Source organism: Anomaloglossus baeobatrachus, chromosome 12 (genome assembly GCF_048569485.1).
Source record: "Anomaloglossus baeobatrachus isolate aAnoBae1 chromosome 12, aAnoBae1.hap1, whole genome shotgun sequence".
Taxonomy (NCBI): domain Eukaryota; kingdom Metazoa; phylum Chordata; class Amphibia; order Anura; family Aromobatidae; genus Anomaloglossus; species Anomaloglossus baeobatrachus.
In genome coordinates this window covers 49,806,848-49,819,705 of record NC_134364.1, presented here as the reverse complement: position 1 = coordinate 49,819,705, position 12,858 = coordinate 49,806,848, and the positions used below count along the sequence as shown (strand labels likewise).

The window sequence follows — 12,858 nt, the reverse complement described above, 5'->3', positions numbered from 1 at the left end:
GTGTAGCTGCGTGCACTGGTAACCAAGGTAAATATCGGGTTGGTTACCCGATATTTACCTTAGTTACCAAGCGCAGCATCTTCCACGCGGCGCTGCTGGATGGGGGCTGGTCACTGGTTGCTGGTGAGCTCACCAGCAACTCGTGTAGCGACGCTCCAGCGATCCCTGCCAGGTCAGGTTGCTGGTGGGATCGCTGGAGCGTCGCAGTGTGACATCTCACCAGCAACCTCCTAGCAACTTACCAGCGATCCCTATCAGGTTTGATCGTTGTTGGGATCGCTGGTAAGTTGTTTAGTGTGACTGGGCCTTTAGACGCCAGGTTTAGGCTCGGTGCGCATGAACAGAAGTCAACACACTTCCAGTCACTAGACCTCTCTGAAGCCAGGACATGTACACCCGGATTCATAGTGCGCATGACCGAAAAAGCGTGCTAACATGCTAAGAAGGCGGAGGATTAGTCAGGTGAAATAACACCCCTACGTTATTTCGCATATCATAAAGGATCTTTAGAAATGCTTTTTCTAAAGATCTCTTTATGTATCCTACTAGATAAAGGGACGGTTAGGCAGGAATTAGCAATATGCACCCAGAACTGCTCCTGGTTCTGGGTGCATATTGGACCTGACAGATTCTATTTAAACAGAGTTGTTGGAGCAGAAACTTAATTAAACCCTCCTCATAATCTTAAAACTAAATTTTGAGGATTATTCAGTTTTTACATGAAGTACGGCATGGATTGCTACATGATCAAAACCCCTTTCAGTACATAAATACATCATCAACCTTAGCACAGTTGCAATTTGAGGTCAGCCCCATATATTTTTTGTTTTATAAGACGCATCGAATTATAAGACGCACCCCAAATTCAGAGGAAAAAAAAAGTAAAAACAATTAAAAAATATATGGGGTCTGTTTTATAATCCGGTGGTGTCTTACCGCTGTGCTGGGGCTGCAGGCTCTGCTCCACGCTGGCTCTGTTCTGTCCTGGCTCTGCCCCATGCTGGCTCTCCTCTGCCCCTTGGTGGTTCAGCTTTCTGCAGGGTCTGCCCCGTGCTGGCTCTGTTCTGTGAGGGGGCGGTGAGGCTCAGGTTATTCTTAACATGTCGGCGGTGAGGGCTTTAAACAAATGGCGCACGGAGGCAGCGCGTGCAAAGAAGGAGCTCTTAAGCCAAGAGCTCCATCTGCGCACACGCGGACTCTGGCCACCATTATTTGAAGTCCTTACCACTGACATTGTCAGAATAGCTTGTACCTTGCCGGCCGCCGCCGACCACAGCAGGTGCCTCGGCCGCCGCCTACCACAGTAGCTTCGCCGGCCGCTGCCGACCACAGCAAGTGCCCCCGGCCACCGACGATGACCACAGCAGGTGCCTCGGCTGCCGCCGGCCACCGCACAGAGCCCCTGCCTCCTGTGACCTCTCTCAATCACAACCTGGTAAGCTACATTCGAATTTTAAGAGGCACCCCTTATTTTACTCCCAAATTTTTGGGAGGAAAAGTGCGTCTTATAATCCGAAAAATACGGTATTTGTACCATGAAAATCTGCAACTCCCAGTATGTCCTTAACAATGGTAAGGAGATACTGTGAGTTGTTGTTACCAATCATCATCAGACTGTGGACAATACAGGAACCACAGTACTGATGAGATGCAGGCAATATCACAAACTTTTACATTCAGGCACTTTAGAAGTGACATCTGTTCTGATGGTTTCCATCCCTTTTGTCTCTACGTGGTACTGATGCCATGATGAGATTTCACTATTATTATTATTAATTATTTTAACTCCAGTTATAACATGGCGCTTTACATGTGAAAAGCGGTCAACATAAAAACAAAGTACAATAAACATGAACAATACATGGCACAGACCAGTATAGGAGGAGAGAGGACCCTGTCCGCGAGTCTACAAGGGATGGGTGAGGATACAGTACAGCTGGTCATGCAGCAGTATAGTGGATTGAGGGTTACTGCAGGTTGTAGACTTGTCGGAAGAGGTGGGTCTTCAGGTTCCTGTTGAAGTTTTCCACGATGGGCGACAGTCTGATATGTTGGGGTAGAGAGCTCCAGGGTATGGAGGAGGCACAGGAGAAATCTTGTATGCGATTGTGGGAAGAGGAAATAAGAGGAGTAGAGAAGGAGATTTTGTGAGGATCGGCGGTTGCATGCAGGTAAGTACCGGTAGACTAGGTCACAGATGTATGAAGGAGACAGGTTGTGGATGGCTTTGTAGGTCATGGTTAGGGTTTTGAACTGGAGTCTTGGGGCAGTGGGAAGCCAGTAAAGGGATTGGCAGAGAGGAGAGGTCGGGGAGTAGCAGGGGGAGAGGTAGATTAGCTGGGCAGCAAAGTTTAGGATAGATTGGAGGGGTGCAAGAGTGTTAGAAGGAAGGAAGTTTTAGAAGGAAGGCAGCACAGCAGGAGGTTGCGGTAATTGAAGTGTGAAATGATTAGGACATGCACTAGTGTTTTTGCAGAATCTTGGGTAAGAGATCTGGGAAATATTTTTGAGATTGAGTTGGCAAGAGGTGGAAAGGGCTTAGATATGCAGCTTAAAAGGAGAGTGCAGAGTCAAGGGTTACCCCAAAGCAATGAGCTTGCAGGACTGGGGAGAGTGAGCAGCCATTGACTATGATGGATAGGTCTGTTGGGGGAGGTTGAGTGAGATGGGGGAAAGAGGATGAATTCATGCCAAAAGCTCATCTCTGCAAACTTCCCTCTACTGCATTTTCAGGAGCACTTCCAGACACCGTGTCCTTAAAAATAAAAGTAAAATTATACTGCCGCATAAACATATCTCCCATGCTGTGCCCCTGAATAAATAATTGACCCTTACTGTGATTCCTGCACAAAATATGCCTCCACACTGCCTCTTTACATTATATCCTCCCAAAACTGCCCCTTCATAATCTTCTCCCTACACTGCCCCTCTCCATAATATTCCCCCATATGCAGCTTCCATCCGTCTCTTACCCCACACAGCTCTTCTCCATATTACCCCCTACACAGTTCCTTTTTCTAATGTCTCCCCCACACAGCTTCTCTCCTTAATGTCTCCACACACAGCTCCTCGCTATAATGTCTCTACACACAGCTCCTCTTTATAATAGTCCTCCCACACAGCACCTCTCCATAATTCTGCCCCTTACACTCAACTCCTCTCCATGATATAAACACACACACACCCACACACCTTGCCCCTCTGAATACTGTAACTCCTTCACAATCCTCTCCCTCATTGCCCCATAATGTGGCCTTATAGTAACTACAACTCCCTCCTATATCTTAATCTTCAGCTCCTCCTGGAGTGCTTTCTCTTTTCAGTGCATGCTTGCCTCCTCTGTGCTGTGGCACCGGAGACAGAAACCATGTGATGAGGTTACAGCATGACGTGATGACCTCATCACGCTGCTGCACATCAGGGCGGGGGATGACAAAGCGCTGCTTTGCAAAAGTCCTGGCGTCAAAGTGTTTCATTGTATTTGCGTTTGAAAGATTCAAATACAGTTGAATATATGGAGTTGGAAGCCAGAGCCTCTCAGTTGTCAAGGCTGCATAACCTTCGGCGAACCGCATTTGACCTGCGGGCAGTATGTTGTAGAGACCTGATCTAACTGGTATTTTATTTTTTTTTTCCTATTTCCTGTCTGATGTCAGTTCGGTTGAGAATGCCAGGGTATACAGGGAGACGCAAACAAAGCGTCATCAGAACAGGGGCCAGAGGCTGCGGTCACAGTCACGGCATCTGTCTGTTCCTGAAAAGAAGCATCATCAGTGATGCTCATTTCAGGGGCTGTGCTCCTGATGGCTGTGTTCCTCCCTACTCGTTGCGATCTGCTTTGTCAGCTCAGATCTATAATAATCTGCTGGCAACATAGAGGTGTCAATACCCAGCATGCAGGAGACTAGCTCTGCCCCCACTAGTGACGTGACTAGTCTCCTGCATGCTGGGTATTGATACCGGTCTGTTACCGGCTGATTATTACTGATCTGAGCTGACAGCACAGCAGATGCGGTCACTGAGCAGATCGCACAGTGCACAGCGAGCAGGGAGGGACACCGCAGGGACAGCATGGACAAACACAGCCCGTGAAAATCAAAAACTGATGATGCTTCATTTCAGGGAGGGGGCAAAGGCTGTGGTAGTAGAGACCACAGTCTCTGCCCTATGCTCTGATGACGCTTTGTTTGATAAACCGCATTGGGATTCTTAAACAAAGCATCAACGGACTGGAAATAGGGGGGAAAAATAAAAAGCATATTAGAAAATAGCTTAGATTATGGCACTAAATAGATAGGGATTTAGAACAAAATTTAGTTTAACTTCGGACTACCCCCTTAACTTCCAATACAATCACTCATACATATCAGTTTAATCGGCTAAACCGGTCAAGATTGCCGGTTTGACTAACGTTAGTCTAATGTGCTGGATTTTCATTTGTCCTTGGATTATTGTTATTTATCTAGGTCTCATAAACAAGTGAGGTATATGAAGCCCAAACTGTGGATAAAAAAAATTAAGTACAAAATGTTAGATTAACTAAGCATTTCAGGTTTTGCAGATTTTCAGTGATAGAAATATAGAAGGGGGAAAATATCAGAGAGGTCTTTAAAAATGGAAATAAAATAAAAAAATAAGATGGGACAATATGAATGGTTGGCATAATCCAGGGTGGGGACCTTTTTTTCTGCAAAGGGCCATTTGGATATTTATAACATCATTCGCAAGCTAAATAAAATCATCAACTTGAAAATTACTCTACTATATTTGATCAAACATTTAATCTAACTCATGGCTGGAACGACTTCTTTTTGGTGAGACATGTGATGTTAGGTGGTATGGATGATGTTGCTACACGTAAACACTTTTCCAAGTTTGCGTCGGTCTGGAGCACAGGCGACTATGCGATAAGTTTTGTAAAGGCTAGAGGCTCAAGTGGCTCGATCCACGGCTGGAGGCTCAACAGTCTTGATCCAAGGCTGGAGGCTCAAAAGGTCTTTACCCAAGGCTGGTGGCTCAAGAATCTTGTTCCCAGACATTAGGCTTAAGAATCTTAATCCAAGACAAGAGGATCAAAAGACTTGATCCAACCCTGGAGGTTCAAGAGTCTTCATCCAAGACAAGAGGTTCAAGAGTCTTCATCCAAGACAAGAGGCTCAAGAGTCTTGATCCAAGGCTGGAGGCTCAACAGTCTCGATCCAAGGCTGGAGGCTCAACAGTCTCGATCCAAGGCTGGAGGCTCAACAGTCTCGATCCAAGGCTGGAGGCTCAACAGTCTCGATCCAAGGCTGGAGGCTCAACAGTCTCGATCCAAGGCTGGAGGCTCAACAGTCTCGATCCAAGGCTGGAGGCTCAACAGTCTCGATCCAAGGCTGGAGGCTCAACAGTCTCGATCCAAGGCTGGAGGCTCAAGAGTCTTGATCCAAGAATGGAGGCTCAAGAGTCTTGATCCAAGAATGGAGGCTCAAGAGTCTTGATCCAAGAATGGAGGTTCAATAGTCTTGATCCAACTTAGGCTGAAGGCAAAAAAGTCTTTACCCAAGGCTGGTGGCTCAAGAATCTTGATCCCAGACATTAGGCTCAAGAATCTTAATCCAAGACAGGGGGATCAAAAGACTTGATCGAACCCTGGAGGTTCAAGAGTCTTCAACAAAGACAGGAGGCTCAAGAGTCTTGATCTAAGGCTGGAGGCTCAAAAGTTTGGATCTACAACCTTTTCATTTCTTCCATGACCAAAGACTGAAGACTTTTATCCATGATAAGAAGATCATAAGTTTTGGTCCATAGCAAGAGGGTTAAGAATTTTACTCCACTACAAAAAGGTCAATAGTTGTGATGTATAACAAGTAACAAGACGTCTGGTCAATGACAAAAGGGATAAAAGCTTAAATAGTCTAATGACATAGGGGTAAGTAAATTTGGCCCATAACAAGAGGTTTGAGACTTTTACTCCTAAACTAAAAAGCCGAAGGCAAGTTGTAGTCTACAAGAGAATCAATCGCTTTTGTCCGCGACAAAAGAATTAGTTGTTTTGATGTATAACAAGGAGATCAAGAATGTGGAGAATAACGAGGGAGGTAATTTCATAAAAGTATACTCAACAGAACTAAACAAGGCACATACGTGAATAATACACTATGCCTTTATAATTGACCTCATACCGTTCTAATAAGCACTTTATTCTTTCTGTTAAATCACAATTATTAAGTCATACGTGGGATGGATTTCATGTCCTCACGCAGTGCGTTTTGAAACAGGGTTTTGCTTTCTTTTTTTATTCTTTTTTTTGCTCTTAAAAAGACGTTTGACCAAAATCCTTTCATATTTATATCTGTTAAATGGATTTTTGCCCTTTTCTGCGACATTTTTGATCACATTTCATGGTATTCAGAATCTTATGTAATGTCCTTATCATATTGTTATGTACATTTGGAAATAACTTACTGTGAGCTTTTCTGGTTTAATACAGCGCCTTGAGCAGTAGTAAGTTAATTATCTCTCCTTTTGGTGTTATAAATGGCTGTTCAATGACACTGTCAGTAAGTGGAATGATCCAAATTACTTTAATTATGGAGTAATTGCACAAAGTGATGGTAATTAAATCTTGATCAGTTTAAGTAAGTGAGAGAATTAATTGCTCCAACTTAGAATGCATAACACAACAGTTTAGTTCTTATCGTTGATATAATGCAGGCAGTTAATGAGTTTTCTGTTTTGCCGTCACCTTAGAGGAAGGTAGGACGGAGAGCATGCTGGGAGAAGATTGCATTTATAACAGGATGACATCAGGCAAATCCCCCGTGTGCATTTTGCTAACTAAATTGCAGGAGAAGTATCACATCTGTCTATATGAATACAAAATTGTATGGTATAGATACTTAGACTTTACCAGTCTTGGAGGCTCCTTAAAAAACAGGAGTCTAAAAACGGAGGTCCACATTGGAACCTCTGTAGAATTTTTATTCAGATATTCCATAACTAAACATTTCCCTATGATAAAAGTATTTCCATTACAGTATTTGTAATCCTTTAAAGAATGTATAATATGTGGATGATCCCTACGGGAATAAGAGAAGTAGCGCTTTCAGAGAGTAGTAAGTGTAAATTCAATTTGGTGATGAGTAAAGTATCTCACCTAGTGAAGTTGTGCAGATCGGGCACAACACCACGTTGTGCCAACAGTTGTTGTCTTCTCACCAAGCTGCTTGCCTTTTGTCCCAGTCTTGTGCAGGTCTACAATTTTGTCCCTGGAGTTGTCACGAGTGACAGACAGTCATATGGTTTTGTGGCCGTAGAAGGTCACAGCATCTGGCTGTGCAGAATGCTCTCTACTTTCCATTGTTCCTGCTGTCAGTATTCATTGGTATAGGTAGCTTTTCTGCTGGATTCAGCTCTCCCTTTTGGACCCAGCAGGAGCTCGCCTTCCACCCAGCTGTTGATGGTCAGTATTCCCTTGGTGTTTAAATACCCCTTCCTTCCTTTGGATTGTGCTGGTGATATTTTCAGTTCCTTCAAGCTGAGGTTGCAAGCAGGTGGCTTGTACTCCTCTGTGGTATTGTTGCTGAAAGCTCTGCGGAACTTCTACCCGAGTAATCTAAATGATAAGTAGTTCATGCTTTTCATTCTGTGTGTCCCCTTGTGTCTTCTATAGTTGTTTAGTGGGGTTGACGAAGAGCTCATCCCATCCATTTCCTATTTAGGGCCCAGCACTAGGGATACCTAGGGTCAGGAAACCTGCTCGGCGCATAAGTGCGGAACCTATCTAGGGTGGTGAGGGACCCCAGGGACCAGCGGTAGGTTCAGTCAGGGTTCACCATCTCCCCCTTCCCTATACTCAGGGTTTTTCTACCTTTTCGCCATGCGCTTGGTACTTCCCCGTACCTAGCATGACCGGTGTCCTTAGACAGCTCTTTGGTCTTGGCAATGGTGGAAAGGTTGGAATGTCATGGAGTGTGTGGACAGGTGTCTTTTATACAGGTAACGGGTTCAAACATCTACAATTAATACAGGCAACGAGTGCAGAGTAGGAGCTTCTTAAAGAAAAAAAAATAACACGTCTGTGAGAGCCAGAATTCTTTCTGGTTCGTAGGTGAAACAACCAGAAAAAGAAAATAATGTAAGGCAGTTAAATTAATTTTTATCCAGGGACTACCTAAATTACTATATATAAAAACACATTTTATTTCAAATTCATTAAAATAAAGAGTCCCATACAATCCCACACCGTGAACACACAAAACGATAGGACCAGGACCATAAAGAGCTTTTTATAGTTAATTAACACTAGTAGTCCCAGAGAGGGGTCATTTAACATTTCTACCTTTACTTCAGGGGGAGCTCGAAATTTCTGGGACTTCTAGTGTTAAATATAGATATTTGATCGGGAAAATAAACCAACATTCGCTGATCATTTGAGATCGATTCTAAAAGGACCCTCGCTAATTTTCTCCACTACCTAACAATGGAGATATAACTGATGTTACACGCACCCTAAATGTAAGTTGGTGCCCCCATTCCTCGGCGGCTGTCCCTTGGTATCTATCCCTATATCTCCCTCCTTATTAATCAGGGTAAATAGGGTAATAATATATGATACCGGAAAAGAAGTACTTATCTCAGACGTTTTCAAGAGAACACCTCCATTCTACTCATTCTCTCCAATATTCAATAGTTCCCAGGCTCTCCATAGTCCTTATCCAAATCAGTAATACATATCAAAAGTCTCGACGCGTTTCTCCCTACTTATACATAGGGTTCATCAGGAGACAGTTACGGCTCAATCGCCACAACAAAATTTCAGCTGCACATGTAGCAGCACATGCCTCTCTGGGACGATGTAAGGTGTTATCATATGCTTAGCTTAGCAGGATTTTTCTAACCTAAAGGCCCAGTCACACACAACGACTTACCAGCGATCCCGAAAATGATGCGACCTGATAGGGATCGCTGGTAAGTCGCTGGGAGGTCGCAGGTGAGATGTCACACAGTCAGATCTTACCAGCGATGCAGGAACAATACAGGTCGCAGTAGCGACCTGCATAACGATCTCAGCAGTCACTGTGACCCTGTCACACAGCGTCAAACACAGCGATGCGTCCTGCCCAGCAGGACATCACCTTTGAAGAAAATGACCTGGACCATTCGGCAACGACTAGAGATCTCACAGCCGGGGCCTGATCGCTGGTAGATGTCACACATAACAAGATCGCTAACAGGATCGCTACTGCGATCTCGTGATGTGTGACAGTACCTTAACAGATACAGAGATCTTCCCATAGAACCACTTAAAAATGATAGTCTGAGCAAAAAATGAAAAAAAGGTATTGTCTGGAGGGGCGGGTGGGTGGTGTGACCCCTGTCAATTGAGATCCATGAAGGCGTTTGGCAGGACAGTAAATGTCTCACTGTACATTTGTATTTGAATCAGTTCCTAAAAAAAATTCATTGAGTGGTCGATGGAGACCCGAGCATACAGCAGCCTCCTAGATAACCACCGTTAGTGGGGACTACATAGGTGGAACTTTGGTATGCGAATGATCACCTCCCTTTCAAGCAAAAGCTGAATATTCACCTGACCAAACTTTGGGGTTTTTCATTTGGGAAGAGAGGATTGCTCAGAGGTGATCTTACTACAAATTACATATACATGAGTGGACACTAAAGACTTTTATAACTATTTTTTACACCTTTGCCTGCAATGACAGCAAGGAGCTATTCTCTACATCTAGAGGAAAGAAGCTTTGTGGTGTCTAGCTGCAGAGGTTCACTGCCTTTGGCTGCACAAACTGCTCCTTCATATTCCATCCTTTCCCGCTGTGGTGTGAATGGAATGTTGTGTGTCTTCTCTGTTAGGGTTTACTCTTTCCGCTTTAGGACCCTACTGAAGTCTTTTCCTTTTAGCTGTTAATCATTATCCCTCACCCTCTGTGTCTTTATATACCTGCATTTCCCCTTGGTACGTTGCTGGTGATAGAGTTAAGTTTCTATATGGTCCTTATTGCAAGCAGTCGCCCTGTAATCATCTGGAGAAACATTGTATGTTGCTGTTCCTCTCCCTAAGTCATCTTGGAGATAAGTTGTTTGTTTCCTTTCCCCCGTTTGTTTTCAGTGTGTGTTCTTTAAGACTTAGTGGTGTGACCATCTGTTCATTACCTAGGGCCCAGTTCATGATCAGCCAGGGCTAGGTATCCTGCTTGGCGCATAGGTGTGGAAACCTAAGGACGGCAGGGGAGCCAGGGGCCAGCGGAAGGTTTTATCATGGGTCACCATCTTCCCGTCCCCTAGACATAGGGTTTCCCTCTTACCTGCCCTCACTGTTCGCTTGGTATTTCCCCATACCTAGCCTAACACTTTAATCTTCATCACAAAAGCAGATTCTTTACTGTAAAAGTAGTGAGATTATGAAAATCTCTACCTGAAAATGTTGTGATGGTTGACTTATGGAACAATATTAAGGAGGGCTTAGAAGAATTTATTACAGTCTATAGGTTCTAGATTTCTGGAGATGACAGTTATTCCTGGATGTATTATGATTGCCATAGCTGGAGTCTAGAAATAATTTTGCCCCTAAGTCGAAAAGAGGGTAGCAGTAATTCTTTAATTGACCTCCAAGATCCCACTGCAACAAGCTCCTTCCCCGAGCATCGGATCAGTCCTATATAATTCTACGTTTGCATGTAAAGCCATTGCCGCTCATCGTCATGCTCATTCTCGCTAGCTCTTCTGCTGCCGTCACCGTGAAATAAATATTAGTCCATTTTAAGAGATTAAATTCGGCTAAACTAAAACAGATTCAGTTGGTTCACGACCCCTGCGATTTAACGGAGGAGAAAAAAAAGGCTCACTTCAACCTGCAACGTGCTAATACACAGCCAGAAGGTCTGTTATCCTTCCCGATGTTAGAAGAGAAATTGCAGAATGGATTATATCTCTATTAATCTGACATTAGTATTAAAAGTAGTATTTAATGCATTATTCTCCATTAAAGGGAACATTAGGTTTAAGGGTTTTTCCTAGTAGTACAACATATGCTAAGTTTGCTTCAAGCACAAATGTGGAACGAGCCTTAAAAATCCATGTAGATAAAGCGGGATGGCGGATTATTGATGGCACCAGTTTTTTTTTGCTTTTTGCTTTTTTTCTTTCAATTAGATGCGGGCGGAGAGCTTTGATGGATATATATGAACTGATTAGAAGGATGGGAGATTAAAGAAATGGACTAGGTCTGGTGACAAACAGCCTTCCCCATGACACTGTTTACCTTGTCTGATCCGATGGAGCGCCGCAAAGCATCTGTCACTGGAAGGACTTCTGTGCAATCGGAGGCGCTCCTCTCATATTGTAAAATCCTCATTCCTAGTAAAATCATTTGTGTTGTTCTGAAAAGGAAAAAAAAAATCCAATTTAGTAACTGCAATGTACATTATCACACCTGTCAAACAAAAGCTTAAAAATTGTAGAGTTCCAATTCCAACAACTGGAACAATAAAATAAGGCAAATTAAAATGAAAATTAAATTCACGCCGAGGCGAGAAGAATCGGCGGTCTGAAATTGGACCAACAGATCCAAGGGACGTCAGGGGAGAATCAAGACAAAAAGACTGACGGTACTCCCAAAACTGCAATGTGAACAGGTGCATAACTGAACATGACATAAAATGACAAAAAAAAAAGACCGCTGCACTCTGAAATGCTAAAGCATGAATACCATGAATGTAAGTAAAGGAAATCTAGGAAAACAATTGAGATATTTAACATATAAAAATGACCATTTTCAAATCTGTCCAGTTGCCAAGTCAAGGCATACCTCGTATACTGGGTATCTATTCTGAACTGAAGCTTCTCTCTGGGTTTAAAAACCTCCTGTGTATGGGCACGCAGAAAATTGCTATAGAGAATAAAATCACCTTTGGCTAATGGGGGAGTGGTGCACAGTCGGAAGGCATGACCCCCATTAATCTAAACAAAAAGACTGAGGGCACTCCCAAAACTGCAATGTGAACAGGTGCATAACTGAACATGACATAAAATGACAAAAAAAAGACAGTGGAACTGTGAAATGCTAAAGCATGAATGCCACGAATATAATGCCTGCTTTACACGCTTCAATAAATCTTTCAATCCGTCGTCGGGGTCAAGTTGTAAGTGACGCACATCCGGCACCGTTCGTGACGTATTTGCGTGTGACACCTACGTGCAATCAAGATTGAACGAAAATACGGTGATCGCATACACGTCGTTTATTCCTCATACATTGGACGTTTTGTTGTATGAACCTAGTCAACTGAAACGTGTGACATCCCTCATACGATTGTGATGTCTGAGGCTATGTGCGCAGGTGTGCGCTCTGCACCGCAGCTTAATAAAGGTCCGCTTCAGTGCGCAGCTGAAAAGCTGCGTTCTGAAGCGCCTCACAATGTCTGTCATTCACTAATCTCTGTCAGTCCGTCATTATCTCGGTCCCTTTCTCTCTGTCCATGTCAGGCTATCCCTCTTACCCCCTCTCTCATACTCACCGATCCCCGGCGCGGCGCTGCACGGCTTTCTCTCTGCTCCGGCGGCTTTTACTATTTTGAAAAAGCCGGCCGCTCATTAAACAATCTCGTATTCCCTGCTTTCCCCGCCCACCGGCGCCTATGATTGGTTGCAGTGAGACACGCCCCCACGCTGAGTGACAGGTGTCTCACTGCACCCAATCACAGCAGCCGGTGGGTGTGTCAAAACTGTGCAGTGAAATAAATAATTAAAAAAACCGGCGTGCGGTCCCCCCCAATTTTAAAACCAGCAAGATAAAGCCATACGGCTGAAGGCTGGTGTTCTCAGGATGGGGAGCTCCACGTTATGGGGAGCCCCCCAGCC

At 44.0% G+C, this 12,858-nt stretch overlaps 1 long non-coding RNA gene across 3 annotated transcripts in view; it reads right to left on the bottom strand.

Annotated features, from left to right (window-relative positions):
* The window catches only part of LOC142258648 (uncharacterized), a 297,016-nt gene that overhangs the window by 243,769 nt on the left and 40,389 nt on the right, over positions 1 to 12,858 (bottom strand). For all 3 annotated transcript variants that reach the window (XR_012727831.1, XR_012727829.1, XR_012727830.1), the window contains exon 2: positions 11,261 to 11,378. This is a non-coding gene — a long non-coding RNA (uncharacterized LOC142258648). The remainder of the gene's footprint in view (positions 1 to 11,260; positions 11,379 to 12,858) is intronic.